We start from the raw sequence: 27,852 nt of genomic DNA, 5'->3' as shown, positions 1-27,852 counted from the left end.
TTCCAAACGAAACAGTAACTATGCATGTCTAAGAATGTAGTATGTGGGTGTCCCACAATCGTTTTTAGACAAATTCCAAAATAAAGTGTTAAGTCTCAAAAAACAAAACAAAGCAAAAGTACCTGTGATAAAAAGAAGTCTACAGTTTCTTTCCTCTCTTATCTTCAGTTCAGTTCAGTTGCTCAGTCATGTCCGACTCTTTGCAACCCCATGAATAGCAGCACGCCAGGCCTCCCTGTCCATCACCAACTCCCAGAGTTCACTCAGACTCACGTCCATCCAGTCAGTGATGCCATCCAGCCATCTCATCCTCTGTTGTCCCCTTCTCCTCCTGCCCACAATCCCTCCCAGTATCAGAGTCTTTTCCAATGAGTCAACTCTTCACATGAGGTGGCCAAAGTACTGGAGTTTCAGCTTTAGCATCCTTCCTTCCAAAGAAATCCCAGGGCTGATCTCCTTCAGAATGGACTGGTAGGATCTCCTTGCAGTCCAAGGGACTCTCAAGAGTCTTCTGCAACACTACAGTTCAAAAGCATCAATTCTTTGGCGCTCAGCCTTCTTCACAGTCCAACTCTCACATCCATACATGGCCACAGGAAAAACCATAGCCTTAACTAGACGGACCTTTGTTGGCAAAGTAATGTCTCTGCTTTTGAATATGCTATCTAGGTTGGTCATAACTTTCCTTCCAAGGAGTAAGCGTCTTTTAATTTCATGGCTGCAGTCACTATCTGCAGTGATTTTGGAGCCCAGAAAAATAAAGTCTGACACTGTTTCCACTGTTTCCTCATCTATTTCCCATGAAGTGATAGGACTGGATGCCATGATCTTCGTTTTCTGAATGTTGAGTTTTAAGCCAACTTTTTCACTCTCCTCTCTCACTTTCATCAAGAGGCTTTTCAGTTCCTCTTCACTTTCTGCCATAAGGGTGGTGTCATCTGCATATCTGAGGCTATTGATATTTCTCCCAGCAATCTTGATTCCAGCTTGTGTTAACCCACTTCAATCAGTCTTAACCCAAAGCAATCCAATGAAATTTTTCTTATCAGAATCTCAGTTGATCATGTCCTTCTCCTTGATTAACTTTACTCATTTCCCTTCCTCGATGCCATCCTGCCTCATCTTTTCAGTCTCAGATGTTTTACTGTGTAGCAAGCACTCTAGGGTTCATGGGACAAATAGTCACCATCACCATCTGTTCTCTAACCTCTGTCTCTTGGTGATCTCATCCTATATCAAGACTTCAAATAAGTTGATTACACTCAGAAAAGAATGTGAACTCTGCAGTTCTTGGATTCAATGTTCTGTCCACATCCATGAAATTGTTTGTTAACTATGCTATTCAGATCTTATATATCATTACTGACTTTCTGTTAGCTTCATGTATTGATCCTAAAAGTGGCATGGAGGCATGTTAAATCTGCATTTGTGACTGCAAATTTAAATATCCTTGTAGTTATGTAGCTATTCTTGTTTTGCATGTTAAGACATTTTAATATATATTTTATATTTTATTTATTCTTCATGTTGTACATTTTATATTTGTAAATGCACACATATATATAATTTATATATTCATCATGAATTAAACATTTCCTAATTAAGATTTGATTTTCTTTATCCCAAATAATGTGCTTTTCCTTAAAGTCTGCTTTAGTCTGATACAAGTACAGGTAACCAGCATTCTTTGTTACTATCATGACAGATTTTATTTTTTTCCCATCCTTTCACCTTCTATTATCTGTACCCTAATGTTTTAAAAGTCTTTTGGACCCAGAATTAAATTTGAAAATGCATTCACTTTTTAAAAAATTTATTCACACTTAATATTTATACTTAAATTCTGTTTAAATCTGCTATCTAACTTTATGTTTTGCTATTTTCCTCTAGTTTTATCTTTTGTTTATCTCTATGCTTCTTACCTGTTTTTAATTAATTAGGTATTTTTTTCACTTTCTGCTACTACTTTGAGTGATATATGCTCTCTTTTAGCTATTTTCCTTTTACTTCAAGAAATTACAAAATTGTTCTTCTCAAAGTCTAAAATAATTCAATACCTTACGGAAAAGGAGAGTTCTTCAACAATACGTTTTAAATATACATTGGTTTACTTCTCAACTTACATCTTAATTTGGTATTGCTTTTTAATTCTTTTATTTAAATTTTAATCTTGTGTAACATTTTTATTTTTTAAAAAGCAATAATGTAACGCAGTTTGTTGCATTTCAATATTTCTTCTGTCACAAACATCCTATCCTGGATCTCCTGTATTTTGTCTGCAATATGTTTTTTAGAATTTCGTTTTGGAATGGGAAGCTATTGGTAGAAACCCTTAATAGTGCCCCTGTTCTTGAAATACTTTTTCTTAAAAGATAAATTTATAAATTCAAAATTAATTAGAGTCATTTAGACATAAATTTTTTGTCACATGCCATACTAGTGCAAATATGAAAAAAGATATTTAAAGAAATAAATTAGGGTATTTCTAATATTACACATTGATATTTTAATTCACATGAATTTTTTCAGAATCATCATTACATTTATCAGCACAATTTAATTATACAGAAGTTGGACTCTCATTTTACTGTCAATGTAATTCCTATTTTTCTTAATTTTTCGTTCAAGGTAATTTTTGATTTTTTTCATTGATTCTCCTTGAAATGGCTCTTTTTTATGTTTTGCAGTTTTGATTTTTATTTATATGTAGGTGTAAAATGTTTTTTAATCGTAGTTGGAAATTGAAGTCTTCATAATGCAAATCATACTTTCATTATTTCTGAAAAGTGGCAGCCTTTATATTTGTTTTTGCAGGTCTTACTCTTGGTTTTGTTCTCCTTGTTCTTCCTCCTGGAACTATACTTAGAGACACATTAGAACTTCACATGATATCTTGTAAATCTCAATATCAACTTAATATCTTCTCTTTTATTTTCTCCATGCTTAATTTTGAATATCTTTTTCTGAATTGTTTTCTAGTTACTAATTCTGTCTTTAGCTGTGTCTGCTAAGTTGCTTCAGTTGTGTCTGACTCTATGTGACCCTATGGACTGTGACCCACCAGACTCCTCTGTCCATGGGGATTCTCCATGCAAGAATACTGGAGTGGGTTGCCATGCTGTTCTCAAGGGGATCTTCCCTATGTCTAACCTACTTTTAAACTCATCTACTTACTATCAGTTTAATTACAGAATTCTTACACCTTAACATCTTGATGTATTTTGAGGTTAGCTATCCCCTGCAGACCTGGAGAAGGAAATGGCAACCCACTTCAGTATTCTTGCCTGAAGAATCCCCATGGACAGAGGAGCCTGGCAGGCTACAGTCCGTGGGGTCACAAGAGTCAGACACGACTTAGTGACTAAACCACCACTATCCCCGTCAGATATTTTCAAGCTTGTTTTTCCTTCCTTTGAACATGTTAAACATAGATTTTGGTGTTATTTAGATAGGTATCTGAAGATTCCCGTATCAGACATATTTAATCATGTTTATGCTTTTCATTTTTATTGCTAGTTTTAGCTCATAGTAAATTGTTTCCTCGTGTGATTAGTTACATTTGAAAATAAACTGAGCATTTTAATTGGTAAATTCTTTGTGCTATTCCTTGAAGCTTAGGATTGGTGTGCTCCCATAAAGAAGAGCTGATTATACTTCCATTAGGTGCTTGTGGGTTACTATTAGTCTGCAACAACTACTGTTTTCTTTGAAGCTAAGATGCCAACAACAGAAGAGCAACATTTTTATGAATCACTAAGTAATGCTGCCAAGTAAACCATAAAAAAAAAATACTTTCTCATCACTTTGGACTTTTATGTAAAGACAGCATATACTCATTTAGCTTGTTGTCATGTCATTCTTCTCTATGTATAAAAAGGAAAGTATAAGCAAAATAAATTGAACAAGGTACTCTCAGATCCTTTTCACACTGAAAATCCAGCTCAAAGATGTATAGCATTTATTGAAAAAGTATTCCATTTTGCTTCTGACTTTTTCTAACATACTAAAACTGCTTGTTTGATGTTCATGCGTAGTCAATAATAGTTAAGTCACAATTGCTACCAGGCTTTTTTCCAATATGATATACATCCTAACTACTAAATGTTAAAATAGGACCAAAAAAAGTAGAATCTTAGAACAATTAAATATAGTGAATTTACAACTTGAGGGTTTTTTTTTTTTTTTTCCTGTACCTCTTCAGTAATGTGGGGGCTTCCCTGATAGCTCAGTTGGTAAAGAATCTGCCTGCAATGCAGGAGGCCCTGGTTCAATTCCTGGGTTGGGAAGATCTACTGGAGAAGGGATAGGCTACCACCCACCCCAATATTCTTGGGGACTTCCCTGGTGGCTCAGACAATAAAGCATCTGCCTACAATAAGGGAGATCCAGGTTCAAACCCTGGGTTGGGAAGATCTCCTAGAGAAGGAAGTGGCAACCCACTCCAGTATTCTTGCCTGGAAAATCCCATGGACGGAGGAGCCTGGTAAGCTACACTTCATGGGGTCGCTAAGAGTTGGACATGACTGAGCAACTTTACTTTCCTTTATGTCTCAGCTGGCAAAGAATCTGCCTGCAATGTGGGAGACCTGGGTTTGACTCCTGGGTTAGAAAGATCCCCTGGAGAAGGGAAAGGCTACCCACTTCAGTATTCTGGCCTGGAGAATTCCATTCACTGTATAGTCCATGGGGTCACAGAGTCGACACAACTGAGCGACTTTCAGTAATGTGATTTTGAGTGCTGCCTTATGCCTTCAACTTCTCCATACTTCAGTCTAATAATTGCCAAGACAATTTTATTTTTAGTTTTTTTGGAGAAGGCAAGGTGACTAGGTATATCTGGTTATGAAGATAACTAATTATCTTAACATTGGACTTAGGAGCTCCAGCTTTAATAAGAAAAGTTCCCTATTAAAGCCCACATCCTCTGACAGCTTAAAAGTCAAAACCATATTAGTTAAATTTGGCAAATATCCTTAGGGCCAAAGCTACTTCAGTGTTGGATTTTCCTCTATGGGTTCTCATCTAGACTAGAATGGTAATTCCTGACTATCATATCATGTTAGCTCTTTGATCTTTTAAGAAACTATTTTAAAATTTAGTAATTTTAGTGGTTTTGAGTGGTAAATAATAGCCTAGCATATTACCAGAATAGGAAGTCTATTTACCTTATTTCTTCAAATAGTTTCCTTTTACCTTTTGTTTTTCCTCCTTTGGGAAATTTTACTATTTGATACTTACCCATAAGTCAGGTCTCTTTAGCTTTTGAGGTTTTCTAGAAAATTTCTCTATCTGATGTTCCAACTTAACGAATTTGATATTCAGGTATATTCAATATATCACTGTTTACTCTTTTGTACTCTTTATATTGGGCTTTCCTGGTAGTTCAGAAGGTAAAGAATCTGCCTTTACATTAATGCCATGATTTGATTCTTGGGTCATGAAGATACCCTGGAGAAGAGAATGGCTACCCTCTCTAGTATTCTACTCAATTTTTTTCATACTAACCAAATAATTATACTTCATTCATTTTAAAGTGGATTTTAATTCTTTTATATTGACAATATCTGTGCATCGATTGTCTATCTGTGCTGCTCTTTACTTGCTTGCAAAGCTGTGTCTGAGTCTTTGCAACCCCATGGAATACTGGAGTGGTTGCCATTTCCTTCTCTAAGGGATATTCCCAACCCAGGGGCAGATTCTTTCCTGCTGAGCCATCAAGGAAGCCCCTATCTGTGCTGAGGAGTGATCAAAGGCCAGACCTCAGTCTGTGAGTTTAAAGTCGGGTTTGGCAATTTTTTTCTATAAAAGAGAAAATTGTAAATACTTTAGGTTTTGAAAGCCAGACAGTCTCTGTCACACCATTTAAACTTTCCCTATAATGTGACAGCAGCTATAGATAATGCGGAAATTATTAGGGATGATTGTGTTTCAATAAAAATTTATTTACAAAAACAGGAACTAGGCTCAATTTGGCCTTCAGGCTGTCATTTGCTGACCACTATTTTAGTGCATAGGAGATAAGCTTGGTACTGAAATCTCTATCAGATGACCATTGCTGATCATTCCCATTTGTAATCTTTTTTTTTTTTTCACCTATATAGGTACATGTATATAAAGTCAGTATTTTCAATATGATTCAAGATTTCTGTATGTTTTACAAAAACTGCTTTTCTTACCTTCTGACCTTTTGTGATCTTAAATTTAAAACTTTGAGGTATAGTATAATTGGGAAGTGACAATCTCCCTAAATTGTAATCTACAGTCTTAGAGATTTTTAGAGAGTTAAGACAGGATATTCAATACCTAAGGGCAACTCTTCAGAGTGTACTTACTTCATGAGAACACTGATGTCTTGGCTGCTGCTACCAATTTCTGCAGGGAAGCAGGCAATAATAGCCTCAAGGCAACATAGAGTAGAAGCAAAAGCTATTTTTTCCCTAAACATTCATTCTTTCTAGTCTTTATAAAAATTTTCTGGCCCTTATTATTGATACTTAGCTTTTTCCTTTCATTTTCCATATCTCTTTTTTATAATATATATATACATATACATATATATAATATATAATATATATGTTTACCTATTTTTTTTTTCTGGACGGTGTTCAATTTCCAAAGATTATGGAACCACAAGTGTATGTAAATAAATCTGAAACTACATGATGGAAACCAAAATCATATTCTGTAATATCACACTTATGAGAGAAACCAAATGAAGGGTTAGCTTTAGAATCCTTCATAATATAGTACATGTGAGTATGTGAGCAAACCCACTGGAATGGAAATTGCTTATACTAAATGTGAGACTAGGTTTCTGAATATTGTGGCATTTGCCACAAACTAGTAATTACGTACCATAATTTGGAGAAACTGCTCAAACAACTGTTTGTGACAATCTACTTTTTTGTTGAAATGTATAATATATCATGGATTGGTTATATTTTAATTTTTATTAGGTATAGGTATACTGTTTATCTCAAACTAAAAATATATAAATATGGGTAATAGTTAATGGTTTCGTTAACATAAAAATGAACCTGATGTTGAATTTCATGCTGGAATATAAAGAGAATTAAGGAAATAGATACCTCTAATATGTATAGATAAATGTCTTAGAGAAGTGTCAAATAAAATGGTATGATATTCAGTGTAGTTTTACTAGACTTTGAACATATGAAAACACTGAAAATACAGGACAATTTAAGCTATAACTTCCATCTATACTATGGGTATGGAGAATTAGGAGAATCTTACCAGAAGTGTTGATTCTAATGAAACAAATAATCTTCACTCACAGCTAACATGTTATCTTATTCTGTGTTTTACCTTTATTTGAGATGATGAAATACAGACTACTATAAGACACCTTTGTGTTATTGCCAAATGAGCATATTCCCTTGCCATTATAACAATTGTACATAAATTTTTATTGGATGAATAATATATATAATATGAATAGGCCAAAAGTTATTAATTTTTCCTTCAATCTTGACCTTCAGGATTTTTTCAGGTTAATTTGCTATTAAATTCATGCTTTGATAATTATTATTCACGTATCAAAACAAAATTTATTGAAAACTGTGTATCAGGTACTTTAAAAGCTACAGAGGTGAGACAGTGGTGAATCAAACAGACATAGCTTCTGCATAGTTAATCAAATTGCAGAAATTTTTTAAAAAATTTAAACTTTTAAGGACCCTTTTTACTTATTGCCAAGTTGCCTTCCAGAAAGAATCTATCAGTTTGTAATTGAAACCAAAGTATATCAGAGTTGTCCTCCCAGAAAAACAAAGAAATACATTTGAATATAATATGTCTTAAATCCTGGTTTATTTACAGGGGGTTAAAAGATGTTTTCTTCTATCATATATTTCTATTATATTCATAAATTAGCTATTTGTTTTCATTTTTTAAGCAATTATTATTTGTTGTCAATTTAATCAGTTTGGGTCTCAAATCTATTTTTCAATTGTTGCTGCTATTGTTACTAAATCAATTTATTTTCCTGTATAAACACCTACCTTTGTTTTAACTTTGTAATCCTGTCCTTTATCCAGAGACTAAAATAATTATTGATGAAACTTTAATTCTAGTTTCCTCTTTCTGCTCTTCCTTCTATTAAATACTTCTTTATCCTAATTATATCAAATAGCACAATGCCACCAGAACAGGGACAATAAAACATTTTCTTTTCTCTAAAGGTAGCATGATGTCTGAAATTCAGATAGCATTCAGCAAATGTCTGCCCAATTTCATCCCCGATAGGATGCCTAAAATTAAAAATACATTTATAATCTTAAAAAGCAGTAATAAGTGGTTCGAATGGTACAGTTTAAAACAATGTTTTCTAAAATGTGGTAAAGGGTGGTACTCACAGATAATTCCAGGAGGCTCAGAAGAGGATATTGAACAGCAAAAAAAAAAAAAATCAAAACACTAAGGTGCATGCTGTGGCTTGACATTCATCTTCCATTCAAACCTTCCAGTCTACCCCTAGTGTGCACTTCTAGAGGCTTTTCTTCAGACACCCTCTCAGCCATGGTTGTTCATACAATGGTCCTCTGTTTAAATGCAACCACTTGGAGTCTGTTAGGTAAACATGGGCAGAGGCCATCTTCATTCTACTTGAGCCTGTTTTCTGCCAGCCAGCACAGCTTTGAATGAAGGTCCACACTGGTGTGCCGGTGTCCAATCCATATGTATAGAGAAGTAATAGTTGCATCATTTGTGGTTACCACAATTTCTAACCGCTGGATCTCAGTTACTTGTTGGTGTTGGTGAAGTTAATTATTCTAGTGGTGGACTCCTGTTTTCCACCTTGCTGATTGTGGCAGAATCCATGGTGCTCATGGTGGGGCATTTCTGTTTCTATCACCATGCCTGCTACAAATCTGAGAGCACCTAACTCCCTGAATGTTCTTCCTGAAACAGCTATACTGTCTAATAGTCCCTGTAACTCGATGTTGACTGACACAATCACAAATTATAAAAATCATTCCACTTCCATTTCTCTTTAAAATGAAGGAGAAATTCTATGATTGGAATTAGACTATTACCTCCTATTTAACATCACGTATCTTTCTTTTGAATAGAGTGTTCTAAGTGAATAGACACATACGACAAACATAATTCATGGAGATTTGATTAACATGAGACTGTTTGAACACAGTATAGGTTCTCCTTAATGAAGAAGATTAAAGTCTAAAATGTCAGAAGTAATGAGCACAGTATAATTGGAAAAAAAAAACCTTAGAACTTGGTGTATACTAGAGGACAAAGGAAAAATAACAGAGGATCTCAGTAGTACTTAAGCATTTGATATTTTATGGTACTCAGAGCCCTTATTAAAAGAAAGAGTGCATTATCTGTACTATTTAGCTGGAATATTCCAGATGTCTCTAGTCTTTATAAACATATCACAACATCTTAATTCTGTGTTTATTTGAATTGCTCCTTAGTCATGTCTCTTTTTCATTCCATTCTTAATCACTGAGTCTGTGATTAAAAATGGCAAACATGTGTTTTAAGAGAAACTAAGCTGTGATTTCAGTTGTGGGTAGTAATTTCAGAGTGGCAGAACACATTAACCCCTTCCTTTCCACCCTACACATGAATGTATAACAAGACAAAGGAAACAGGAAACACAAATAAACCAGCAAAGCATAGAAAAATGAACTACTTTTCAGTTCAAATGCTTTGTATGGTTTCGCCGGCAGAGGATGAAATGGTTGAAAGGCATCACTGACTCAATGGACATGAGTTTGAGCAAATTCCAGGAGATAGTAAAGGACAGGGAAGCCAGGCAGGTTACAGTCCATGGGATCTCAAAGAGTCAGACATGACTTAGCCACTAAATAACAACAACTGAGGAGAGGTTTCTGAAGGAACAAACAAAAGAAAAGTGACAGTTAAATATTTATAAAACAGGGTTCGGCTAAAATAACACAAGCAATCACAAATAGGATACTATTGTGGTTAAGACTTGATTTTTGCTCTCAAAGAAAGATCAGTTTTAGAATCTGACAATCATTGGATTCTACTGACTCTGCTTTCTTCTCTCTTCAGGGTCAAGTGTAAGTCATTTCACCATTCCATGACGGACTTCTTCATTTGTAAATAAGAGAAATCAGCTCATGAGTTAACTCTAAGTTGATTATCATCTGCCAGAATATGAGATATATGTCAATTTAATTAGAAAAGGTTCTAGATAAAAGTTAAATACTGTTAATCATATCTATACTGGCAAAATATTGAAAACATAATTTCAATTTTCATGGAAAGGAAACAATTTTATTCATTTAAAAACAGCATTGAAAGTGCAAGTGTGAAAGTGTTAGTTGCTCAGTTGTGTCCGACTCTTTGCAACCCCATGGACTGTAGACTACCAGTTCCTTCTGTCCAGGGAATTCTCCCGACAAGAATACTGCATTAGATTTATGGAGTGTCATGAATTATGGTAAATTTCTAAAACTTTGGAGCAAAAAATAAAAAATATATAAAATAAATGCATTTGAATATTGATGGGTAAGGTCAAATATTATTGTATGGCTGTGTGAAAGACAATACTAATTGTGTATTTATTTTTAAATAAATCTAAGTTCAATGGAGTAGATTCAGACAGAACAATCTGTTAAAAAACTTGATTAAAAAAATATCCTGTATAAAGTTGAAGCAAAGTCTATTTAAGTAATACATAGACAAATATAGTAACACATAGACAAATATTTCAGAAAATCTAAAAGTTTTGTTGGCTCCAAATTTTAAAAAACACATTTAAAGAAATTCTAATGTCATGTTACTACTTTCAGTGAAACCATATATGTCCCTGAATTGCTATACTGCAACCAAAATGCTACTGTATAGTCCTATCACTAAATTTTTTGGGGAGTCGATATATTAAATTGAACAATATTTTATAAAAGTATTTTTTTGCTTTTGATTCAGGAAACTGGTAGTAAGATGTTTACATCAATCATGTTAAGGTCATAGTCCAAACTGATCTCCAGCAGGGCTGAGACATGTTATTTTTTCATTTTTAAAGAACTTTTTTTTGAAAAAAAAAAGGAAAAAGCTCTATGATTTGAAATAAGCATCTTTGCTTTGATAACTTGTGTTTCGTCTTTGCCTGTTGAAGGGTATGTTATGATGATTGCCTTATTGTAGACTCCTGCTTGCAAATGGTAAATCTGTCTCTGTTTTTCATCCCTTTTTGATGATTGCATTTATCAAATAGTTACATAACTCAAGATGGTAAATTGATGCCGTTAAGAAGATTGAATAAGCTGATGTAACTGCCATACTGATTCATAGCCAGTTGTTTATGTCTATAATAATTTTGGCAAAGTTTGCAATAATTTTGCTTGTTCGCAGTGTTCTGTATTATTAATAGCACAGTTTTGTGCTCAGTGAATTCTAATCCTTACAGCCCACCAGATATCTCTCAGAATAAAGTGCTTTCTTTCCTATCTGTCCTGAAGGTAGATTGTGATTTTCAGATTGATTGATTGATTTAATGAATGATGGTGGAGAGCTGTACCTTCCATGCTGGAAGACAGAAGTAGAGATAATGCTTGTAAATTACTTAGTGTAAGGAAGAGTTCAATAAATGTTAGCTATTTTTCCCTATTTATGTGACAGAATTCAGTAGGAGTGCTCATTTAGAACAAATGAATAAAATCAATCACAGAAGTTATGTTCAGTCTTTAAATTAAAAAGAACATAGTAAAACTCAATGTATTAGTTATCTGCTGCTGCTTAACAGTGATACTACAAACTTGGTGACTTAGAACCACACACATTCATTTCTTCTCTGGGAGCAGTTTAATTGAGTCCTCCGGTTTAGGATCTTTCAAAGTTGCAATCAGAGTCTTGGCCAAGTGGTGGTCTCATCTGAGGCTCAATGGGGAGGGATCAACTTCTTCACTCACAGTGTTATTGGCAGAATTCAGTCCTCTTCAGTTTGCCAGATTGAGGACCTCCGTTCTCTTCTTTCTCTGAGCTGGAGGCCACCTTCAGCTTCTTGTCACATGCTCTTCTCCACACAGCAGCTCACAAACATGGCAGCCTGTGTCTTCAAACCCAGCCAAAGAAAGACAGAGTCTCTTAGCAAGATGAGTAACAATCTTTTGGAGTGTATACACATAATATAGTACATCAGATCACCTTTGGCATATTCTGTTGGTTAAAAGCAGTTCATGAGTCCCACCTACACTAGAGGGGAGGGTACCAGACAAAGCATCAGCATCAATAGCAGAGGGCATGATGATGGGTACTATCTTAAAAGTCTGCTGACTATACTCCCTAAGAACAAAAATTACAAAGTGGTGGCTGTACTTCATTGTTTAAATTCATTAATTTCCTTCTTGCTTGCTGCCCTTACATAATAAAAGATAATTTTTTTCTAATTAAAGCACTTGAGAAAAAAAGCAATATTGTAATTTTTTAAGCACTATAGCATTGGAAGGAGATTAGTATCTTGGGTTTGCATGAAACTTCAGAGTTCACAATGTACTAATATTTATAAATATTATTATTTCAGACTAGAAAATGGAGAGTAGAACTGATATCAATTTCAAGATTACAACTCAGAGTTTAGATTCCATGTGAAGCCTTGATTATAGCATCCTGCTGTGTATCTGTTGATGAGTTCAATATGCGCCTCTCTCGATTCTGGCTATTTTTAAAAATAGCTTTCTTAGTTAAAAATAATTCATATTGGATAGGGTGATGCATAGGGGAGTGGGCAGTGGCCAGCTTTCACTGTAGCCAGACAAGCTGTTGGGGCAGGAGAATCAAGTGTAGAGAGCGCTATATCTTGGTCATCAAGATGAAAGGTGCCATAGGTCAACCGGGAAATGTAGGTACACCAAGCATGAATGAAACTGGTGACACAGATCATTTCATTTCTTTGTTTGAAATACTTGGTACGAACCATTTTATAGAGCATGTCTATAAGCACTGTGTGTGAAAGATCTGGCGATCAAGAGACTATTTTCATAGAGGACATACAAACCAGAACTCCATGTACAGCTTGAAAATACAACTGTCTTCTAATCTCAAAGCTGCTTTGCTCTTAACTAAGTCTGTAGGACTTCTCTGGTAGTTCTGGTGAACCTGCCTGCAAGGCAGGAGACCCCAATTCGATCCCTGTGTTGGGAAGATCCCCTGGAGGTGGAAATGGCAACCCACTGTAGTATTGTTGCCTGGAGAGCCCCATGGACAGAGGAGCCTGTCAGGCTACAGTCCATGGGGTCGCAAAGAGTTAGACATGGTGACTAACATTTTGACTTGCAAGACTGTATCTCCTTCCCCAGAAGTAAACAGATGGCACCCGTTCTTCTTATAGGCCTTTTTCTCTGGAATAGTCTCTACTTGAAGTATTCTCTTCCTGGTTGTGAAGCAGAAGTTACTCCATGTGTATGAGTAGCCACCTTATAACTCTTCATTAATGTGGTTCAGAGTAACATTCATATGGTAATAACTTTATGAAGATGACACACTTAAGTCTATAGGGTTATCACTGATAATTCTCAAGGTGATGATTGTCCATGATGAGGTTTGATATTCTGTCTTTTACTCACTAGTTGATCCCAACTCAGGTCAACCGGATATTCAGAGGGCATTTGAAAAATGCAGGTGGAACCATAAACATAGTTGTTACAAATTTATGTATCCATGGAGAGTTGCAAAAGCAACCCTTCTAAAACCAAAGACTGCAATACTATATAAAAAGATATTTAGCTTTATGAAAGAAAGATGCTTGACAGTGTTAGTGCATGCACTTCGTGTTTGTTTGATAAATATAAGTTAGAAGATCCTATGTATTTAGTTTTTCTCCATGAAATCCTTCTGTATGTGATGAACTCCTAGAAGAGATGCTATCTCATACAAAGAAACTTGATGAACACCATGATAAAAGTCTTCAGGTTACAGAATTTCAGTGTTTAAACTCCAATATGCAAAGAGCTTATAAACTGTCATTCCTGTGCCTGCAAGGAAAGGAAGAACAGTCTGAAAATCAGTGACTTTTCTTGGACTCATCAGAGACCTGAGATTATAAGGAAATTTGTTACCCTCAAATCTGGAGAGACAGGTAAATTCAGAGAGTCACAGATGAGATCTACTTACCTAGGGCAGAAGCTGCTGGAGTCATAAACTGGTAAGGACACTTAAATGATGATTTTGATGAATTGCTGGAGGCTGAGTGTGGACTAGGATGAAAGTGGAAAAACCCATGGGGGCTGTGGTCTTGGACTGACCCCAGTACATCCCCAGGTTTTATCTCCAGGAGCCCCACTGGGCTTTCATAATGCACATGCAAATTCTCTATCTTTGTGATTCCAGCAGGAGGAGAGGAAGAGTAATCATTGTGTGAGAAGTCCAGAGGATCCTCCATAACAAAAGCCACTTTTCAGGGGGAAAAGATTTTACCCAGAGCCTTATCCCAGGCAGCCAAAGGGAATTCTGCCTGACCCAGGTCACTCTTACCTCCCTGTCTAACCTAAAGTGTGGAGAGAAGCTAAGCAATGGTTGTAGAAACACCAGTCGAGGTCTAAGGTCTTAGCTCAGAGCTGCAGGTGCACTGGAAGACTGAGATTGAATCATAAGATGACAGTATGAATCTCCTGCCCCACAACATATCACCCCACACTGGATTCCAGTAAAATAGTGCAATACAGCTGACAGAGCTGTGAGTTGCAGATGTTCCCTGAGGAGAGCATACTGAGGGAAGCCCAGAGTGGGCAAGGGAGACACAAATTAGGACAGTAGAGGAATATAAAGCCACTGGCCTCAACAGCTACTGCAGGCATTAATTAATAAGCAACTCCTATTCAGATTAGCGTAAACCATCATGCTAATGGCCTATTTACTTTAAAACCTATTCTCCAATACAGCATCACTGGCATTTAACAAAAAACTACAAGGTATACCAAAAGTCAATAAAAAGATCTGAAGAGGCAAAGCAAGCATCAATGCCAGACTCAGACAAGACACAAATATCGGAATTACTGAAGAGAGAACTTAAAATAACTATGAATTATATGTGTTCCAATTGAAAAAGGACAATAACCGAGGATAGACAAATAATGTAAGCAGACAGACAGAGACTGTAAGAATGTATCAAAAGGAAGTGCTCAGTATCAAAGACAGTATTCTAGAAATGGAGATGCTTTAAGTGTCTCATCAGTATGGACACAACTGAAGAAGGATTTGGTGAGTTTCATTGACCAATAGAAACTTCCCAAACTGAAATGCATAGAATAAAAAGAATTAAACAAGTAGAAACTCCATGAACTTGGGGCATTTCTAAAAGTAGCATTTGCATATTAGGAATGCCAGAATGAGAAGAAAGAGAATATGAGAACAGAAGAAATATTTGAAATAATAAAGGGCAAAATATTTCCTAAATTAATAGCAGACACCAAGCTACAGATCCAGGAAGCTCAGAGAATAACACAGGTTAAACACAAAACATGTAAAATATCATGTAGGAAACCAGTTGCCAGTCCAGGTTCGATGCACGATACTGGATGCTTGGGGCTAGTGCACTGGGATGACCCAGAGGGATGGTATGGGGAGGGAAGAGGGAGGAGGGTTCAGGATGGGGAACACATGCATACCTGTGGCGGATTCATTTTGATATTGGGCAAAACTAATACAATTATGTAAAGTTTAAAAATAAAATAAAATTTAAAAAAAGGAAAAAAAACACAAAACAAACAAACTAAAACAAAACAAAACAAAACCTCATAAAAACTACAACTAGACATAGCATATTCACACTACTAGAAAAGAAAGACAAAGACAAAAATCTGGAAAGAAACCAAGGGAGGGAGAGGAAACACTTTACCTACAGAGGAAGAAAAATAAGAATTACAGTGGACTGCACATCAGAAATTATGCAAATAAGAAGAGTAGAATGAAAGTACTGAAAGGAAAAAAACGGTGGGAAGATTTGGGAGAATGGCATTGAAACATGTAAAATATCACGTATGAAACGAGATGCCAGTCCAGATTCGATGCACGATACTGGATGCTTGGGGCTAGTGCACTGGGATGACCCAGAGGGATGGTATGGGGAGGGAGGAGGAAGGAGGGTTCAGGATGGGGAACACATGTATACCTGTGGCGGATTCATTTTGATATTTGGCAAAACTAATACAATTATGTAAAGTTTAAAAATAACATTAAAAAAAAGAAAACTATTAAACTATCATAGATAAACATTCATTATTAAAAAAAAAAAAACTAGACCTGAGAATTCTACATCCAGTGAAATTATTCTTCAAAAGAATGTCCTTCAAAAGGATGGTATGACTTTCTCTCTCTCTTTTTCTGATGCATACACACACACACATATACACACATCACACAAACTCACACAGAAACTTAGAGAATTCATCCCCAGAAGTCATGCTGTAAAGGAAATATTAAAAGAGGTGCATTTAAGAGAATGGAACTGATGTAAGTCAGAAACTTAGATCTACGTAAATAAGGAAGAATTGAAGAAACAAATGAATAAAAATAATTTTATTTTTATTTTGATAAATATAAAATATAACAAGAATAGTGACAATGTATTGGATAATTAGAACATATGGTTAAGTGAAATGAGTGACAGAAATATCATAAGAAAGGGACAGAGGGATTAGAAATACTCTATAAGAAACCTGTATTACGCATGGAGTGGTACAGTTATTTGAAGGTGACTTAGATTAATTTATTTATTTCAAACTCTAAAAAAACTATTTAAAAATTTTTAAGTAGTATAACTGAATAATTGATATAGTAAGAGAGGAGACAATGTTCCAATTATATAAAGTGCTCAATGATATCCATAGAAAGCAGAAAAAGAAGGGGAAAAGGAAGCAAAGAATAAATACAAGAAAGATTAAAAAGACATATTGTTGGTTCAGTTGCCCAGTCGTGCCCGACTCTTTGGGACTCCATGGACTGCAGCATGCCAGGGCTCCCTGTCCTTCACCATCTCCCACAGTTTGTCCAAGTCCATGTCCATTGAATCAGTGATGCCATCCAACTATCTCATTCTCTGCCACCCTCTTCTCCTCCTGCCCTCAATCTTTCCCAGCATCAGAGTATGGTACCCATTAACCCAATTGTATCAATAATCATTTAAGTATTAACAGTCTAAATATCTATATTCAGAATATACAAAGAATTCATACACAAATAATTCTATTAAAAAATGGACAGAAGACCTGAATAGATATTTTTCTAAAGAATGCATTTAGATGGCCAACAGACATGTGAAAAGATGCTAAACAATACTATTCATCAGGGAAATACAAATCAAAACCACAATGAGGTGTCACCTCATACCTGTCAGAATGACTACAATCAAAAAGACAAATAAGTGTTGTCAACTGGGTGGAAAAGAGGGAACCTGTGTTCACTGTTGGGGAGGTATATTAATTGGTATAGCCACTTCGGAAAACAGAATAGAAGCTCCTCAAAAAATTAATACTTAAAGATTTACAGAATATTAGTATTATTTTTTTAATCAAAGTATAGCTGATTAACAATGTTGTGGTAATTTCCAGTGTACAACAAAGTGATTCAACTGTATATATTTGTATGGATGTGAGAGTTGGACTGTGAAGAAAGCTGAGCGCCAAAGAATTGATGCTTTTGAACTGTGGTGTTGGAGAAGACTCTTCAGAGTCCCTTGGACTGCAAGGAGATCCAACTAGTCCATCCTAAAGGAGATCAGTCCTGGGTATTCTTTGGAAGGAATGATGCTAAAGCTGAAACTCCAGTACTTTGGCCACCTCATGTGAACAGTTGACTCATTGGAAAAGACTCTGATGCTGGGAGGGATTGGGGGCAGGAGGAGAAGGGGATGACAGAGGTTGTGATGTCTGGATGGCATCACCGACTCAATGGATGTGAGTATGAGTGAACTCCGGGAGCTGGTGATGGACAGGGAGGCCTGGCATGTTGCAATTTATGGGTCACAAAGAGTTGGACATGACTGAGTGACTGAACTGAACTGAACTGAATGTGTATATATATATTCTTTTTAACATTTTTTTCATTTTAGATTATTACAAAATATTGAATATAGTGCTAAACTGTCAGAACAGGGCTTTGTTGTTTATTTTAGTAGTTTGTATTTGCTAATCCCAAACTCCTAGTTTATCCCTACCTCCATTTCCTCTTTGGTAACCATAAGTTTGTGAATATGTTTCTGTTTCATAAATAAGCTCATTTGCATTGAATTTTAGATTCCACATATAAGTGATATGTGATATTTGTCTGTCTCAGTATGGCAATCTCTAAGTCTGTCCATGCAAATGATATTATTTCCATTTTTTTTGTGGTTGAGTATTATTGCATGGTGTGTATGGACCACATATTCTTTATCTGTTCATCTGGCCATGGCCATTTAGGTTGTTTCCATGTCATGGCTATTGTAAATAGTGCTGCTATGAACACTGGCGTGCATATATCTTTTCAAATTATAGTTTGCTCCAAGTACATGCCCAGAAGTGGGAATACCATATCATATGGTAGCTCTGTTGTTAGTTTTTAAGGAATAACCTTAATGTTTTCCATAGTGGCTACACCAAGTTAAGTTCCCACCAATGGTATAGGAGGATCCTCTTTTCTCTACTCCCTCTTTAGCATTTGTTATTTGTAGATTTTTTAATGATGGCTCTTCTGACTGGTGTGAGGTGATACCTCATTGTAGTTTTGATTTCCATTTCTCTGATAACTAGCAATGTCGATCATGTCTCTTCATGTGCCTGTTGACCTTTTGTATGTGTTCTTTGGATAAATATCTATTTAGGTCTTCTGCCCATTTTTATTGCGTTGTTTGTTGTTGTTGAGTTGTATGAGCTGTTGTATATTTTAGAAATTAGTCTCTTGTCAGTCGCATCATTTGCAAATATTTTCTCCTAGTTCATAGGTTATCTTTCATTTTGCTTATGATTTCCTTGTCTATGCAAAAGCTTACAATTTTTATTAAGTCCCATATGTGTTTGTATTTGCTTATATTTGTATTGCCTTGGGAGACTGACCTAAAAAAACACTGGTATGATTTATGTCAGAGAATGTTTTATCTATGCTGTCTTCTAGAAGTTTTACAGTGTCCTGTCTTATATTTAAGTCCTTAGGCCATTTTGAGTTTATTTTGTGTATGATGTGAGGGAGTGCTCCAGCCTCACTGATTTACATATTGTTGTCCAGGTTTCCCAAAACTACTTATTGAAGAGATTGTCTCTTCTTCATTGTATATTCCTGCCCCTTTTGTCAAAGATTAATTGACCATAAGTTTGTGGGTTTATTTCTGGACTCTATTCTGTTGCATTGATCCATATATCTGTTTTTGTGCTGATACCATGCTGTTTTCATTATTATAGCTTTGTAGTATTGTCTGAAGTCTGAGTGGGTTATGCCTCCAGCTTTATTCTTTCTCCTCAAGATTGCTTTGACAGCTGATGTCTTTAGTGCCAAATCAAATCCTGAGTATTGTAAATTTTAACACAAACAACATTGTACCCTAAACTTTCTAGGGTATATTTTAGACTTAGAAAAGTAGAGAAAGATCAAATCAGAACAGTAAGTCTCAGATTTGGTGATTTTTCATTGTGACTTATGGGGGGGGAAATGTATTCTTTTTTTTTTTTTTTTTTTTCTGGAGTCCACACTTCTTGTCAATGATTTTTTGAGGGAAAGAGGGTTACCAAAAAACCTTCTATACTCTTATGTAAGATGTTTTGGACTTCCCCTCAACCTTTCATTTTTAAGGAGAGAGTGGAAATGAGTGGTAACTATTCAGGATACCTTTCTACTATAATATTATAAAGAAGAAGAAAGAAAAAGCATTTGGAATAATAAATTGTCTTTCCTTGACTGATCCTTTCCTAAATTATACAACAATTGAAATAACTTTACAATGAAATGTAAAGCATGTACAATTAATTCCTATATAAATAGATTCTTTTTTTCCCACGTGATTCTATGAAAGGAGAGACACCATTGTGGTATGAATGATTGAGGATAAGAAATAGGTGACCTGACCTGTACAAAATTTGTTTTATGTCTAAAACATAAATATCAACAATTAGTAAGAACCCTTAATCAAAGTATATTGTTATAGATTGTTATTATGTAAAATTAGTTATATTTCTTTACATAGAGATAATAGTTTTTCATCCCTTTTCAGTGAGATCATGAAAAAAGAGTCTATGTATACTTATTGATACTATTTTTATTTAATATATCATAATTATTTTTATTTTTCTCTTGTGATTTGTTTGACATAATTTAAAAATTGAAAACTTGGTACTAATTCTTAATAAGATGATAATTTTGTCCTTTCACTATTAATGTTACTCTGTACTATTACTACTGTTTTATCATCCTAGTACAAAGTGAAGCTTAGGTATTTTTTTATTTGAAAGATGTAATTAATATTCCTAAAAACAGCCAGAAACTTCAAAACTTGAGGAAAAATTAGTGATAGGGCCCACACGGGGTTTCATTGATAAGAGGGCTCATTATGTCAACCTTGCAAACAAAGAATAAAATCACAGTAATCCGTGAGACTGACCAAATTGCCCAAATGGCATTCTGTTTTCTCACTGGCACCCATCTTCTCAAAGCTGCAAGACCACCAGATCCCAGACCTCTGGCTATGTGACCACAGGACTCAACTACAGACTAAAAATTAACCATCCCTTCAGAGAATTTTTCATTGGTGGGGTATAAGAAGGACCCCATCAGAAAGGGAGGACGCTGGTTCTCCTTAAGAGCCAGTCACTCTCTTTTCCCTCCAATAAATTTCCCCTTTCTTGCCTGACTGCCCGGCTCACTGTCTTTTTCCCTGCATTTGCCTTATGGTCTCTCCCAAGAATAGGAGTGGGGCATTTTGGGAGTATGAGGAAAGAATGGGAGAATGGGGTATCTTGAAGTGTGCAAGGTAGAGGCTCAGTTATTTGTGGTGTAGATATTAAACTTTCAACCCCATAACAGAGACCTGAGAGACCTTGGTTTTTCCAGAGTGGGCAGGCATAGCAGAATATGTGGCCCCTGTGTCAATGAGATAGGAGATTGGCTTACCTGCCACTGTAAGAGTTACCCTGGGCTCCGTAGAGGTGATGAGAGTTGGGGCCTGGGGTCCTGGGCACCGTCAGTCTTCAGCAGCGAGTCTGAGGAGGCAGGGCAGAGCTGGGTCAGAGGACTCCTGCTCAGGACCAGGAGAGGATGACCGGATCTCTAGAGGGGGATTTGTGCAGTCAACCTTCCAGTATCCCTTTATGCCACAGCTGGGACATGGACCTGGAGGGGGCCTTGGCTTTAGGCATGAGCAGGCCCAGTGGCCTTCTTTGCTGCATTTGAAGCAAGGCCCACGTGGCTTCCTTTCTTTGTTGGTTGATGGAGGCTTGGAGCCATGTAGGGCAGTGGCAAAAAGGTGATATTTGGCCTGATCTCGTTGGGCTTCCTCTAGCTTTGCCTGTTCTTCCCGGTTGTTGAAAATCTTAAAGGATAAATTTAAAATGTCTCGTTGAGGGGTTTGAGGGCTTTCTTCTGCCTTTTTAATTTCTTTCAGATATCTGGGAACGACTGGAAGATACAATGGGTGTTAAGGACTATGGTGCCCTCTGCTGAAGTGGAGTCTAATTTTGTATATTTTTGTAGGGCTTCCTTTAACCTGGCTGGAAATTGTGCCAGGTTTTCATTTAGTCTTTGAGTTATTTCCTGGAGCTTATCAAAGTTGAAGGCTCTATGCCCTGCCTTTTGAAGGCTCACAATGAGGCAAGCAAGCATATGATTACAGGTTGCTCACCCAGGTCTCCCTGCCTGATAATCCCAGTTGGGATCATCTCTGGGGACAGCCATGGCCCCTATGGGCTTAGGCCTGTGTATCTCATCAGCATGCGCCTGAGAGGCTTGCCATACTCATTCCTTTTCTTCTGGGAGAAGAGTGGAGAAAAGTACGATATAAATATCATGCCAGGTTAAGTCATAAGACTTGGTAAGATACTTAAATTCTTTTAGCTAATTGTCAGGGTCTGAGGAGAAGGAGTCAAGATGCTTTTTAATCTGAGATAGATTAGTGAGGGAGAATGGAACATGAACCAAACAATGCGTTCTGCTCCAGCTACGTCCTGTAAAGGGAGTAGTGAAGCAGGAGAAGGAGCGGGGTCCTGCTGTGAAGTTTCCTGTTTTAAGATTGTTCAGACCAGGTATGCGGAGGGGATCTAGGGAGGTTGGGGTAAAGCCTTGGGACCAGGGTAGAGGGTGGGGCTGAGGTCTCAGAGCTTGCCGCAGGCACAGGCTGGGGAGGGGGGTTGGGAGCTGCTGCAGTTGAGAAGGAAGGAGGGAGGAGGGGACATAAGGTGGAGGTTGTGGAATTGGACCTGGAGTGGCTGCAATGGGATCGGGAGTGATAGGGGGTGGGCTGTGGTCCAAGGAAGAAGAAGTCTGAACAGGGATCAGGAGACATTGTATTAGGAGGGTGTGGCCCAGAGTGGGCTAAGAGTGTTTGAGAAGTAGAACAGGATTCACAGAGAGAGGGTCTAGAGCAGAGAGTGAAGAAAGCCTGAACATAAGGGATTTCTAACTATTTGCTGTTGTGATGGCAGAAGTTATGGAGGTTCTGTAGAGTATTAAAATCCAGAGTTTCATTTTCTGGCCATGGGACCTATTATCAAGTCTGTATTGTGGCCACACAGTGTTAGAATAGTAAATAAGTCTTTTTGGTCTTATCTCCCCTTGGAAACCCAAGGCTTTTAGGTTTCAGAGAAGGCATCCTGGAGGAGCAGATTTTGAGGGCTGGGGGAATGGCTTGCTTAAGGGTGTTAATGGCTGAATGGATATTTGATTTTAGCTCTAGGGGTTCTGAAAGATCTCCTCAGGTGGCTTAATATAGGGATTGTGCCAAGAGGAATCCAGAGGCATAGGTATCCAGCTAACCCCAAGAAGGACAGGATCTTTGTTTTTGATGTAGGGAGTGGTAGGGTGTATATAAGGGACTTTCTATGGTAGTAATATATTTTTTCATTGGTGTTAAAAGGACTCCGAGATAGGTGACTCTTTGAAGAGTTGTATAGTGTGTTGTTGAGAGGTGTGAGCGAAGGACTACAAAGGAGATCATCCACATATTGGAAGATAATACTTGGAATAAGGTCAAGAGAAGTTAGGTCTGATGCTAGAGCGTGGCCAAAAAAATGAGGGCTATCATGAAAGCCTTGTGGAAGGACTGTCCATGTCAGCTGTTGGGAGCGATGATTGTTTGGATCAATCCAGGTAAAGACAAAGGGATCTTGAGAGTCTGAGTGTAAAGGGATAGTAAAGAAGGCATCTTTGAGGTCTAGGACTGTGAAGTGGGTAGTGGAAGAGGGAGTGAGAGAGAGAAGAGTATAGGGATTTGGAACTACTGTGTGTATGGGGATAACAACCACATTGATAAGTCACAGGTCCTAGACCAGGTGATAGGAGTCATTTGGTTTTTTGACAGCTAGGACAGGGGTGTCATAGGGAGAGTGAGTTGGGCACAAGAGGCCCTGATGTAGGAGTTTAGAGACAATAGGCTTTCACCCTTGTTGATGTTTTTGGGAGATGGAGTATTATGGTTGATCAGGGAATTTAGAGGGATCTTTGAGATGGATATGAATTCGAGCATGGTGAGAGGCAACAGATGGGTTATCTGTATCCCAGACTATGGGGTTTATGGACTAGGAGGCCAATGGGGCGGGGGCAGAAGAGGTGGGATTGAGCTGGGTCAGAGGACTCCTGCTCGGGACCAGGAGGGGATGTCCAGATTCCTAGAGGGGGATTTGGGCAGTCGACCTTCCAATGTCCAAGCTGTGACATAAAGGGACATTGGAACATTGACATAATGACATCTTATCAATGAGACCCCATGTGGGCCCTATCAATTAGGTCTTGATACATCCAATTCCCTGATAGCTCAGTTGGTAAAGAATCCACCTGCAATGCTGGAGACCCCGGTTTGATTCCTGGATCAGGAAGATCCGCTAAAGAAGAGATAGGCTACCCACTCCAGTATTCTGGCCTGGAGAATTCCTTGAACTGTATAGCCCATAGGGTGGCAAAGAACTGGACACTACTGAGCAACTTTCTTTCACTTTCACACACTGTCATATCTAGTTCCAGTGTCAAACAGAAGTGGATGAAAATTCGGTACTGCCACAGAGTACTCAGACGATACTCTAGATACAGTTCTTTGACTTTAGAGACGAATACAGAATCTGAAGATTCCTATCCTGGGCTTGTATCAGGACTCTGCAAGGTGAAAGAAATAATACTTGCAGACTACAAGAATGTCATGTGTCTACCTCAAAGTTTGGTTGTTGTTGTTGTTATTTTTAATCGCTAAGATGTTTCCAACACTTTGTGACCCCCTGGACTAGCCCGCCAGGCTCCTCCGTCCATGGAATTCTCCAGACAAGAATACTGGAGTGGGTTGCCATTTTCTTCTCCAGAAGATCTTCCCGACCCAGGGATAGAACCCATGTCTCCTGCACTGGAGGGGGATTCTTTAGTACTGAACTACCAAAGTTGGTAGTGAGAAATAAATAAATAATTCGTGTGGAATGCTTTGCATAGTTACACTATTACAGCAAACGGATGCTCTATGTTGATTAGATTAACGCACAGCTCACACTGTATAGGCTGGTTTTCCCTTCTGGATCTAAATGCTAAAGGAAAATCACTTCTAACAATGTTGTTTTTCAAGGTAGCCACATGGTGGCAGGCTTTAACCAAAAAGGGACAAATGTTTCTGAAATACTTGCAATATCATCTTTTGCTTTTGGACGATTTGTAAAAGACAAAAGTTTATAAAATTAAACCTAGAAGGCACTTTATTTTATTCATTTTTATGGTCTAAAAACCTCAAAATAGAATTTCATGTATCAGAGAGCTCTGTTTTGGTATCAGATAGGGGCCTATTTCTTTCCCCAAAGATTGTTCTGTGGAGTGGAAGGAGGGGGGACTTTCCTTTCACTGGATAGTTTTTCTCTTCTGAATTTCTTCTTCTGACCAGATAGAGTCAGGTTCTGCTTAAGAAGAGAGATCAATTTTAGTATAAGAGTTGAAGAATGTGAATACCTGGGTTAAAATCACGAAGACTGCTACTGCTGCTAAGTCACTTCAGTCGTGTCCGACTCTGTGAGACCCCATAGACGGCAGCTCACCAGGTTCCCCCGTCCCTGGGATTCTCCAGGCAAGAATACTGGAGTGGGTTGCCATTTCCTTCTCCAATGCGTGAAAAGTGAAAGTGAAGTCGCTCAGTCGTGTCCAACTCTTCATGACCCCATGGACTGCAGCCTACCAGGCTCCTCCGCCCATGGGATTATCCAGGCAAGAGTATTGGAGTGGGGTGCCATTGCCTTCTCCGTCACAAAGACTAGTACATTATTAATCTGTCTTTACCACTTACACTCATCAGGGTCTTATTTTCATTAAACATTTTTTTTTTAATTCTCAACACAGATCTGACTGTATCAGAATATATTCTGTGCTATGCTTTGCTTAGTTGCTTAGTCATGTCTGACTCTTTGTGACTCCATAGACTACTGCCAGGCTTCTCTCTCTATGGGATTCTCTAGGCAAGAATGCTGGAGTGGGTTGCTATGCCCACCTCCAAGGGATCTTCTCAACCCAGGGATTGAACCCAGGTCTCCCACGTTGCAAGAAGATTCTTTACTGTCTGTCACTGGTCTAAATGTTTGCCTTTTGCTATATCAAACTAATTTTCCCTAACCAACTGTCAGTACTTTCTTTCATATGCATGCAACAACCATCTCTTTCTCTCCCACTGAGCATCACCCCACCCCATATACAGCAAATCCTTGTCTTATATGGTGATTATTTCAATTATAAAATATATTATATGTATCTCAATATATTTGATTGGAGAAGGATATGGCAACCCACTCCAGTCTTCTTGCCTGGAGAATCCCAGGGATGGGGGAGCCTGGTGGGCTGCTGTCTATGGGGTCGCACAGAGTCGGACACGACTGAAGCAACTTAGCAGCAGCAGCAATATATTTGAGTATTATTACAACAGATTGACTTTCAAAGTGGAATTACAGTGTCAGAATATCCACTACTTTTAATCTTATCTTTAATATAGTGAAGGCATGTATTATTTATGTTTTATATGTTAGTATGGTTTTAAAAATACTAGAGAAGTAACCACAATATGAGTAAAGAAACACGGCAGTAAGTGAAAGCACTGGCCTCTGAGGGACATTAGCAGGGAGCAACTTCATTCTTTTTCATGTCTGCTCACTCCTGGACCCCATCTGCAGTCTACTATTTCCTCAGGCATTCGGATAAACTCTTGGTGAGTCGTAGAGGTGTGGGTATTTTCAAGTTCAATGCAGTCTAGTATAAAATCTTCAGACCCTCTACCAATTTAAAGCCTTTTTTGCTGTCCCACCCTGTTGTTGTTCAGTCGCTAAGTTGTTTCTGACTCTGAAACAGCATGAAGTGCAGCATACCAGGCTTTCCTGTCCTTCACTATCCCCTGGAGTTTGCTCAAACTCATGTCCATTGAGTCGATGATGCCGTGCAACCATCTCATCCTCTGTCTTCCCCTTCTCCTCCTGCCCTCAATCTTTCCCAGCATCAGGGTCTTTTCCAGTGATTGGACTCTTTGCATCAGGTGGCCAAAGTATTGAACCTGCTTCAAAGGCGCGTGCCTTTGAGAAGGTTCTGGTGGATAGCTTCTTTGTTTCTTTATTCCACTCTATTTATAATACTTCATCTCCAGGTTTAGAGAGTGGGGAGAAGCAGTAGTGAAGGACAGAAAGAGTCTATTTTAGGGACAGAACTGTAATCAGAGGTGACAGATGTCATAGCTGCTCCTTTCTCAGGGCTCCTTAGAGAAAGCTGTTGGGTCCAGCTGAAATCCTTGGTGTGGTTTCTACTTTTCCTGGCTTCTCACTTACAGCTCCCTGCCCCATTATCTCAGTTAATGCGCATGCCCTCTCCACTGAGGTCGTCTCCCTCCTGTCAGGAAAACTTTCTGCATGCATCCTCTTCAAGCATGCTTGCTTTCATCCAGATGTCCACGTATGACTCATGGAGAATGCGCCCCTGGCTCTGTGTTGGTGAAAGAATAGCTCACGCCCAGAGAAATCACTCCTGAAACACTCTAGAAGCAACTTTCCATATCAGTCTCTTTCCTACTCAAATTCCAGAGCACACACATGAAGCCCTCCCTCTGGTTTAGCCTAGGGTGAAAGGCATACCATCCTTCCCCAGGGTGAAATGGGCAAGAGGCTGGGGAGAGCAAGACACAAAGGGTTTTGTTTTTTTTTTAATGAAGTTCACATTCACTCCTGGTCTTCTCTTCTGTTGGTGAGGTGTGAGTAATGGGCTGATGCTGCCAGAACTAAATTCACAATGTTCTGAGTAGGTCTGTGATCTCTCTTTAGAAGATGAAGATTTCGAGGATTTATTTTATTGACCTCAGTATTTGGGACTTTGGTGACATTATAATACAATGGAAATTTCATATTTAAACTTTATGCTATACTGGTGTGTGTGTGTGTGCGTGTGTGTGTTTGTGTGTGTGCTAAGTCATTTCAGTCGTATCTGATTCTTTGTGATCCCATGGACTGTAGCCCTCTAGGCTCCTCTGTCCATGGGATTTCCCAGGCAAGAACATTGGAGTATGTTGTCTTCTCCAAGGGGATCTTCCCAACCCAGAGATAAATCCTGCTTCTCATCTCTTAGGTCTCCTTCATTGGCAGGCAGGTTCTTTACCACTAGCACTACCTGGGAAGCCCTATCCTATACATATTTAGATTTTATTAAACTGAAAATGCTATGCAATAAAAAATTTTA

General features: G+C 37.8%; 1 long non-coding RNA gene across 3 annotated transcripts in view; it reads left to right on the top strand.

Annotated features, from left to right (window-relative positions):
• The window catches only part of LOC113907698, a 97,732-nt gene that overhangs the window by 5,063 nt on the left and 64,817 nt on the right, over positions 1–27,852 (top strand). The window contains exon 3 of one of the 3 annotated variants that reach the window (XR_003515264.1): positions 10,066–10,315. The exons of the other annotated variants lie outside the window; for them this stretch is intronic. This is a non-coding gene — a long non-coding RNA (uncharacterized LOC113907698). Of the gene's footprint in view, positions 1–10,065; positions 10,316–27,852 lie in introns of those variants that run through there. 3 annotated transcript variants of the gene reach the window in all.

Source organism: Bos indicus x Bos taurus, chromosome 17 (assembly GCF_003369695.1).
Source record: "Bos indicus x Bos taurus breed Angus x Brahman F1 hybrid chromosome 17, Bos_hybrid_MaternalHap_v2.0, whole genome shotgun sequence".
NCBI lineage: Eukaryota > Metazoa > Chordata > Mammalia > Artiodactyla > Bovidae > Bos > Bos indicus x Bos taurus.
The sequence above is the reverse complement of the archived record's forward strand: the minus strand, read 5'-3'. Positions and strand labels throughout refer to the sequence as shown.